General features: G+C 40.3%; 1 protein-coding gene and 2 long non-coding RNA genes across 5 annotated transcripts in view; 1 reads left to right on the top strand and 2 right to left on the bottom strand.

Annotated features, from left to right (window-relative positions):
• Window positions 1–9,031, top strand: part of agrn (agrin) — a 247,953-nt gene that overhangs the window by 91,054 nt on the left and 147,868 nt on the right. The gene's annotated exons all lie outside the window — the stretch shown is intronic.
• LOC148904045 (uncharacterized) lies at window positions 1,725–2,750 on the bottom strand. Its single transcript, XR_016116185.1, has 3 exons — window positions 2,551–2,750; window positions 2,139–2,234; window positions 1,725–1,915 (listed from the first exon to the last, which is right to left on the bottom strand). It is a non-coding gene; the product is annotated as an uncharacterized LOC148904045 (long non-coding RNA).
• LOC148904044 (uncharacterized) lies at window positions 4,003–4,606 on the bottom strand. The gene is made up of 2 exons (XR_016116171.1): window positions 4,415–4,606; window positions 4,003–4,191 (listed from the first exon to the last, which is right to left on the bottom strand). It is a non-coding gene; the product is annotated as an uncharacterized LOC148904044 (long non-coding RNA).

Below are 9,031 nucleotides of genomic sequence, written 5' to 3'. Positions count from 1 at the left end.
AATAATAATAATAAATTTTATTTTTAAGCGCCTTTCAAAACTCTCAAGGTCACTTTACATTCACAGGATAAGTTTTTGTGGGTGAGCAGTGGCAGTCACACGCGCCAGCCTTTCACTCAACCCGCAAGTAACTCGGATAGAATAGTAAGACTAATAGCTGGAAAGCTAGCGAGCAAGCCAACAGATAGCTAATAGCTAGCCAACTAGATAGCTAGCCAGCCAACCAGATAGCTATTGTACGGTATTACAGAAAAGACAATTGACTGAGCAGATCATTTGGATCAGGAGGTGTGTACATGTACAAACATGAAATTTGGTGTGTGTATATAAAATTACTTATTATTTTAAATCAAACAGGCTTTATAGAAATCCAAGATGGCCGGCACTTTTTTGATTTGCAATCTGCTTATCCTCACGAGAGTCGGTCTTGAACAGAAATTCATTTTTAAATTAATCTTTTCAAATAAAAAATTCAACGGAGGTGTAATAAATGACATAACTGGCGTTCAAACAAAACATAAATCATTGTCATGTCATGTACAGTTTGAACATTGAATTCAGTAATTCGCTAATCACCAATTTGTGGTCTCCAGTGATTCCAACATGTTTTTTTTGTCGAACATGGGGATATATTTTCCCCCAAAATGTTGCTTTGAGCGTGCCCCACGATTAGCCGGGAAGCGATTCGGAAAATGACTCAATATATTGGGCTTCATTGAAGACTTGAAACTTTTACGATTCAAACTCATGTTGTGATACTCCGCCCTTTTCGCAAACATGTACTTTTCCATCCACCCAGATAATTATGATCATTTTTATTTACATTTACACTTCAGGTTCATGGTTGTGTGTTCTTGGTGGAGTTGGTTGTCCAATGGCTGTGGTACCATCTTCAACTTTGGGTGAATGAGAAGTACAAACAGACAAGTCCGGAAAGGACAAGGGGATTGATTTTTGTGTGTGTGTGTGTGTGTGTGTGTGTGTGTGTGTGTGTGCGCGTGTGTGTGTGTGCGCGTGTGTGTGTGCGCGTGTGTGTGTGTGTGTGTGTGCGCGTGTGTGTGTGCGCGTGTGTGTGTGTGTGTGTGTGTGTGTGTGTGTGTGTGTGTGTGTGTGTGTGTGTGTGTGTGTGTGTGTGTGTGTGTGTGTGTGTGTGTGTGTGCGTGCGTGCGCGCGTGCGTGTGCAAATGTGTGTGGGAGAGGCCACTGTTGTGCTCTGACGTTGTATTTATTTTGCCATTCGACAAATTGCAGTCATTGGGTCATTCATTCAATTCGTATAGAAAAAAAGGGCAACGCCAAAGTTTACATTTTTGGGCAATTCTTGATTTTGCTTTTTTCTTAGATTTGTTCGTGCTTGTATTTTGAGTTTGAGTGGGGTGTGACTGTTACACGTGTATTTAATTTCATGACAACATGACTCTGGACGGTATGTTGAGCAATGACTCCTCTGCCATGTGTTTTGCTTGCTGTGGTATGAAAGTCATGACTATTTTTTCTCTTTCTTCTTCCCATTGTTCAAAGACACAGTGACTGTCAAACGATTGGTACCTCTGCGTAAGTTACCTGATGAAAATCATTCCAAGAAGCTTTTGTTGTGTGTTTTGGATGTTTGGAAGACACTTAAACCAATGGCCCAACAGATTATGCATGACAGGCGAATATAAGACGCTACTATAAACATAAAAATAAAGTTTCAATCACACATAATGCAAGAAAGAAAGTCCTCCATTTTTTATAACATTTTATAATGCTTTCAAACTAAACTACTGTGAATACAGGTTTAACCACCAACATCCTCCAATCCATTTTTTGAAAGGATTGTCGCAGTTGTCCAATCTGGAGCACTTCGAGTCTTTGGGTTGGGGTGTATTCTGCTCACACGTTCATGGCCAAGCGCAATACTGTCCCCAGCCGACTACAAGTCAGAGAAAGTGACAAAAAGTGTCCATGTCAACATACTTTTGTTTCTGCAATTCAGTGAAGCCTCATTTATTGTGAGGGCATTTGACACACTTTGATCAGGCGGATAAGCCCCCGGTGTGCCAACTCCACGCTCGTGGCAAGAATGAAACCCACATCTGGCTTTTCTCTGTTGACAAGGTTCCCGAAAGAGGATGAAATAATGTACAGCTACTCACATTGGTAGTTACGGCAGATTTGGCCTTGTTCGCACGTTTGGACATGGCATGGTACTATTGGTACTGGAACACATGCATAGCATTGCAGAGCTTCACCTGAGGGATAGAGTTGGAGGGTTTTGAGGCATTAAAACAATATTTTTTTCCTTTCGGCTATTACCATGAGGGGTCACCGCAACGTGTCATCATTTTCTATCCGTTTGTTTTGCAAATCCTCATCTCTCACACAACTGTGAACGTGCGCTCCTTTCATGCAAAATCTCTCTTGGAAAATTGCAGTTTGTCTTCTCTTGCAATCCAGTTACAAAACTTTTCTTTTCATTGTGTAATTTTCTACTCTGAAAACAATGACTTGTCTTAAGGCTTTTGACCCGGTAGCATAAACTCGGCTGTCTGAAAGGAAAATACTCACCAACTGCGACGAGTGCGATGAAGCAGAAGGCCAAGATCAACCACTTCATTGTCGCGTTCAACACAGTAGCCTGTCGTCGACTCGTCAACTTATGCTTCTTCCACTCAATGATCACTTCAGTCCGATGTGTACTTTTATACATTACTTGATTTTGTTTGCTTGTTGTCTTTTACGGACCTGCCTCTTGTCCAAATATGTATCTATAAGTTTTATTATGCCCCCACCTTCACTCGCGGCATTCGTGAGCCTCCAGTCACGCTTCCCAAATATGAAAGTGGCCTCTCGTCACGATTTAATGCGCAGATGTTAAAGTCTGAACCTGCGTGTTTTCCATGTCTTCCTATTGAATTAATCTTTTCAAATTAAAAATTCAACTAAGGTGTAATAAATGATATAACTGGCGTTCAAACAAAACATAAATCATTGTCATGTCATGTACAGTTTGAACATTTAATTCAGTAATTCGCTGATCACCAATTTGTGGTCTCCGGTGATTCCAACATGTTTTTTGTCAAACTTGGGGATATATTTTCCCCCAAAATGTTACTTTGAGCGTGCCCCGCGATTGGCTGGCAACAATTTGGAAAATGAATCAATATATTGGGCTTCATTGAAGACTTGAAACTTTTACGATTCAAACTCATGTGGCGATACTCCGCCCTTTTCACAAACATGTACTTTTCCATCCACTCAGATAATTATGATCATTTTTATTGACATTTGCACTTCAAAGGTTCATGGTTGTGTGTTCTTGGTGGAGTTGGTTGTCCAATGGCTGTGGTACCATCTTCAACTTTGGGTGAATGAGAAGTACAAAAAGACAAGTCCGGAAAGGACAAGGGGATTGATTTTGTGTGTGTGTGTGTGTGTGTGTGTGTGTGTGTGTGTGTGTGTGTGCGCGTGTGCAGATGTGTGTGGGAGAGGCCACTGTCGTGCTCTGACGTTGTATTTATTTTGCCATTCGACATATTGCAGTCATTGGGTCATTCATTCAATTCGTATAGAAAAAAAAGGCCAACGCCAAAGTTTACATTTTTGGGCAATTCTTGATTTTGTTTTTTTCTTACATTTGTTCGTGCTTGTATTTTGAGTTTGAGTGGGGTGTGACTGTTACATGTGCATTTAATTTCATGAAAACATGACTCTGGACGGTATGTTCAGCAATGACTCCTCTGCCATGTGTTTTGCTTGCTGTGGTATGAAAGTCATGACTATTTTTTTCTCTTTCTTCTTCCCATTGTTCAAAGACACAGTGACTGTCAAACGATTGGTACCCCTGCGTAAGTTACCTGAGAAAAATCATTCCAAGAAGCTTTTGTTGTGTGTTTTGGATGTTTGGAAGACACTTAAACCAATGGCCCAACAGATTATGCATGACAGGCGAATATAAGACGCTACTATAAACATAAAAATGAAGTTTCAATCACACATAATGCAAGAAAGAAAGTCCTCCATTTTTTATAACATTTTTTAATGCTTTCAAACTAAACTACTGTGAATACAGGTTTAACCACCAACATCCTCCAATCCATTTTTTGAAAGGATTGTCGCAGTTGTCCAATCTGGAGCACTTCGAGTAGGTGGGTTGGGTGGTATTCTGCTCACACGTTCATGGCCAAGCGCAATGCTCTCCCCAGCTGTCTACAAGTCAGAGAAAGTGACAAAAAGTGTCCATGTCAACATACTTTTCTTTCTGAAATTTAGTGAAGCCTCATTTATTGTGAGGGCATTTGCCACACTTTGATCATATGAATAAGCCTCCGGTGTGCCAACTCCACACTCGTGGCAAGAATGAAACCCACATTTGGCTTTTCTCTGTTGACAAGGTTGCTGAAATAGGATGAAATAATGTACAGCTACTCACCGAAGAAGGGACGACAGATTTGGCCCGGGGTGCATATTTGCAATTGGGGGGTACATTGTGCTCCTGGTCGTGGATGACACCCATAGCATTGCATAGCTTCACCTGAAGGATAGAGTTGGAGGATATTGAGACATTTTTTTTTGTTTTGTTTTTTCCTTTCGGCTTTTATCATGAGAGGTCACCGCAACGTGTTACCATTTTCTATCCGTTTGTTTTGCAAATCCTTATCCTTCACACAATTGTCAACGTGCAGCTCCTTTCATGAAAACTTGTGACATCTCTCTCTCAGAAAAATGCCGTTTGTATTCTCTTGCAATCCAGTTACAACACTTTTCTGATCATAGTGTAATTGTGTCATCTTAAAACAATGACTTGTCTTAAAGGACAACTGACGTCTCCGGACAAGTTGTGTTCATAATTTGTAAAATGGCTTCAAATGACTTCGACTGAGCGTATTTTAAGAAGATTCCATTTCATATAGCTATATTTTACATTTTAAGACTCATGCTGAATATTCCGGAAGTCTTGTTTTTGAGTTGGTGACGAGTCCGTACGTGACATCACTAAAGGAACGCCCTGACCGAAAAAAAAGACACATTGTAGTAGTCCTTCCATCACGTCAATGTATTTTGCTGTATTGTTTGGTCTGAAAACCTTGTGTTGCACCCAAAAGCCACCAGAAGGCCAGGAGAGGGCGTCCAAGCGCCATATAAGGAATTTATCAGCCCGTGGAAACGGAGGTGGCAACAGGAGGTCAACATTTTCTGCCTCTTTTCTGGTGATCCATTTCTCCCCCAATGTTGCCTCAAAATGGCATGGAATAAATTCTTTAATCCATTGATAACATATATGCTTTCCTCTTCAGAACTATTTGAATCATATTCATAACTGGATGTGTCACAAGAAAGCATCTTCTCCGAATCTGAAGCCATTGTTTTGATTCTCCAGAAATGCAAGGCGTCTTGGCGTGACGTCACGAACTGGGGGCGGGACTTTCTGAAAATGCCCAATTCACAGCTCAATTTTTTGCAGATTTTGGACACTAAGTCATTTTTATTGGTGTTTTGCATTTGAATAAAAATATCATGCTGCATGTTTTGGGTATTTTAGATGCTGATTATTGTCCCCTAATTGATAAGATAGGCAAGCCATTATAGGATTTATTCGCTGCATCTTCAGTGTTCACCTCCAATCTTTTCCTCCTTGTCACACGACACTAATCCATCCCTGGCTTCCTTAATGGAGTGCACGTAACAAGGCATTTTTCAGAACACCGCTTAAGTCAATTTGTGTACACATGATGGAAAAAAATGCAGTACCGAGAGTTGGAGCTTGGATGTGAATGTCTGAAATTGGATTATTTAGACACGCTTGTGATGTGTGCACTGGAAGATACGTGAGGGTATTTTTTTTAAGAAGAATGACACATCTTGGGGAAATGAGTAATGCGAGTAAGAGACCCCTACCCTTCTGTCGCAGAGGTCCATTAGACTAATTGGCACTTTCGGGCACTTAATTGGTGAATCAGGGAGCTTGGGGAGAATAAACAGTAAAGAAAAAGAGGCTCCAAAAGTGTTTGTGTGGAAAGACAGAGTGTATCATTTTAGAGGAGGATAAGCATCATCTCATTTGCATCAAGCATTAAACATTTACACTGACCTACAAATGCTGACAGCCTCCTTTCACTCACAACCATTTATTGTCTTTGTGTTTCATATCTCATGCTGCCATTTTCCTCTCACTGCACACTGTACACAGACGATTCCTTCTTTCTACCCCCACCCCTCCCCTCCCACAAATGTTGATCGTGTCCTTTTAGTCCAACACTGAACTTGCTGGTTTTTATCACATTGCTTTCAGTCCTGGAAAATAGTTGGATATTTGTTTTTTTTTTTCTTTTTCTTCCACTTCTTGTGGTTTGGTTGGCAATTTTTTTTTATTTGCCGTCAGTTTCTGTTAATTTCCTTTTAATTGGAGTCTCATTTTATTTTATTTTATTTTATTTATTTGTATTTATTTGTATTTATTTCATTTTATTTCTTTTTATTTATGTATTTATTTTTATATTTATTTATTCATTTTTATATTTATTTATTTTTATATTTATTTATTTATTTTATTTTTATATTTTTATATTTATTTATTTATTTATTTATTTATAACTCGTTTTCAAATCTGAAGTAAAAAATAATGACTGTTATTGTGGTTTGCATGCGACAATTTTACATTTTGGTTCAGACTTCAGCAAGCATCATGGAACTTGACATATTTTATTTGCTTTCACGGCCTGAGGAAAATAATGTGGCGGGCAAGATTTTACCCACAGGTTTGACACCTGTTCTGTATAGGGTGTTCACTTTCTTTCCTGGTTTGCTTCTTTTATTTCCTCCCAAAAGAAGCCAGAAGTGTGTGTTTTTTTTTTTTTTTGGGGGGGGGGGGGGGGGGGGGGGGGGGGCAAAATGTGCTCTATGATTGGCCGGCAATCACGCCTGGGTGTACGGCGTCTCTCGTCAACTCAGCTGGAATCGATTCCACATCAACTGAGATCCAAATGAGGACAGACACAATAGAAAATGTACAGAGACGGAAAAAAAAAATACTCGTGTTGCTATCCATGGTGCTGAACCGCCTCATTTTTTAAAAAATCTTATTTTGTGTTCATGGCCAACTGAAATGTGTTTCCCAATTGTATTGGAAATGGAAACATAGGCTGATAACAGGGCGCTTTGTTTGGAAAAGCACTTGCGTGCAAGTGATTTCATGCTTAACCCTTTCAGGTACCTTTTACTTGATTAAATGGTCAGCTGTCTTTCAAAGGGTTAATGACTATTGACAAAATCTAGAGAGGCAACCAAAAATACTCATTTAAAACTGTGCGTCGGTGTTATTTATATATTTTTTTACATCCATCTGTTCTGTTTTTCTCATGCATGGGTACCACCTTTGTTGAAACCTTTCATTTTCATGCAAATTTAGGCCATAAAAGCATTCTAAGTAAATGGCAGTGTGAATTAACGTTAAAAGGCAGCTCTTCTTCCACCTTTAAAAAAAATGTCTGCTATCTGAAGTGAAGGCCCATGACGGGCCAATCATGTGATCTATTGAACGCTTGCTTCATTTGTTGCTGTGGTGAGTCAAGACAGACGATCTGGCCTCAGGTCCTCAGGGAGCCACTGGGCAGTGCGAGGGCTTGTAAGGGTCACATGGTAAATATCTGGTTTAGATCAAGAGGTGAAGGTTGAATGTGGGGACGGGGCGGGGATGGAGAGAGGCAGGAATTGTAAGTGGAAACCTGGGAGGATGACGTCTACTTATTATTCCGCTTGTGGTGGAATGGCTTGCAGGTGTTGAGATGAATGTCAGAAGAGGTGTTCCGGTGTGAATTGTAGAAAAACACAGTAGGCAAAAAAATTGTGGTAAGTACTACCCAGTGTCTGAAACTTATGATAAAAAGTTAGCGGACACCAGGGCAGACAACTCTGAAAAGTTGCCTGCCCGGCCATAAAGTTGCCCGCCCCATTTTTCACAACTTGTAACACAATAAAAAAAAAAACAATCGCAAAAAAGCAACATCATTGTTGCAAAGTATAAAGGAGTTTTTTTCAATTAAAGAAGTACCTACCACAAATGCTCCCTTGCTGAATTAATAGTAAATATCACTTGCTGAATATTTTGCTCCAGTTGTCGTTTGTCGTCATGGTGCACAATGCAATGTTTGCGTTGCGTTGTCTGCTAAAAGCCACGTGAACTCCTCTTTCCAAGCGCCTTTCGAAACTCTCAAGTACACTTTACAGTCACGGTATAGTCCGAAGCACGAAACAGGCTTCTGATTGGCTGCCGTGCCAAGTATGCAAATTGCCAAACGAATGTTCGTTTGGTAATTTGCATATATATTTTGCTTTATTGAATAAAACAAACATTTGATGAGAAAAAAAAAATATATATATATATTTTTTGAAGTTGTCGGCCAACCGGGCCGAGACGTTTTGAAAGTCATACGCCCGACGTAAAAGTTGTACGCTTCCGGGCTGACGTTATTTCAAACACTGGTACTACCACAAATTGTTGTAAGCAGACCATTGCTCGCGTTCTCTCTCTCCACTCTTGTTTCACCGACTCCATTTTTCTCCTCCGTCTTCGCCACCTCGTCTTCGGGATGGTTTTCCAAATGAAATCTCACAAATCACCATTTTTCTCGGCGGTGTTTTCTCCATATGGGGTGTTGTCGTGGCAACGGGGCAATACTTCATCCCCCCGCTGTCTTGTAAAGATCATGGATGCATGGATCGGGCCTGACTTGTGAGAGGTGAAATACTGTATTGTTCATGCTCTCCGTAACACGTGCTTGCCATCTGTGGTAAAGTGATTTCATTTTACATTTTGGGGAGGAATGAAAAGGTCAAAGGAACGGGTCAGTTGTGCAAGATGCATGCAAGATGGCGTTAATAGACTGGCGGGAAAAGCAGCATGTGAAGAAAGGCTGACTTCAGGGGAACCCGCCTGGTTTCGTCATTAAAAGGATCTGGAAGACTTCACATTTTTACCTCTGCCAAGGAGGTTATGTTTTGATCGAAGCTTTATGACTTTGTAAGATTATGTAAAAAAAAAAAAATCTGA

Source organism: Hippocampus bargibanti, linkage group LG01 (genome assembly GCF_051943395.1).
Source record: "Hippocampus bargibanti isolate YZ-2025 linkage group LG01, ASM5194339v1, whole genome shotgun sequence".
NCBI lineage: Eukaryota > Metazoa > Chordata > Actinopteri > Syngnathiformes > Syngnathidae > Hippocampus > Hippocampus bargibanti.
Note: the sequence above shows the minus strand (reverse complement) of the source record. Positions and strands in the feature narration are given on the sequence as shown.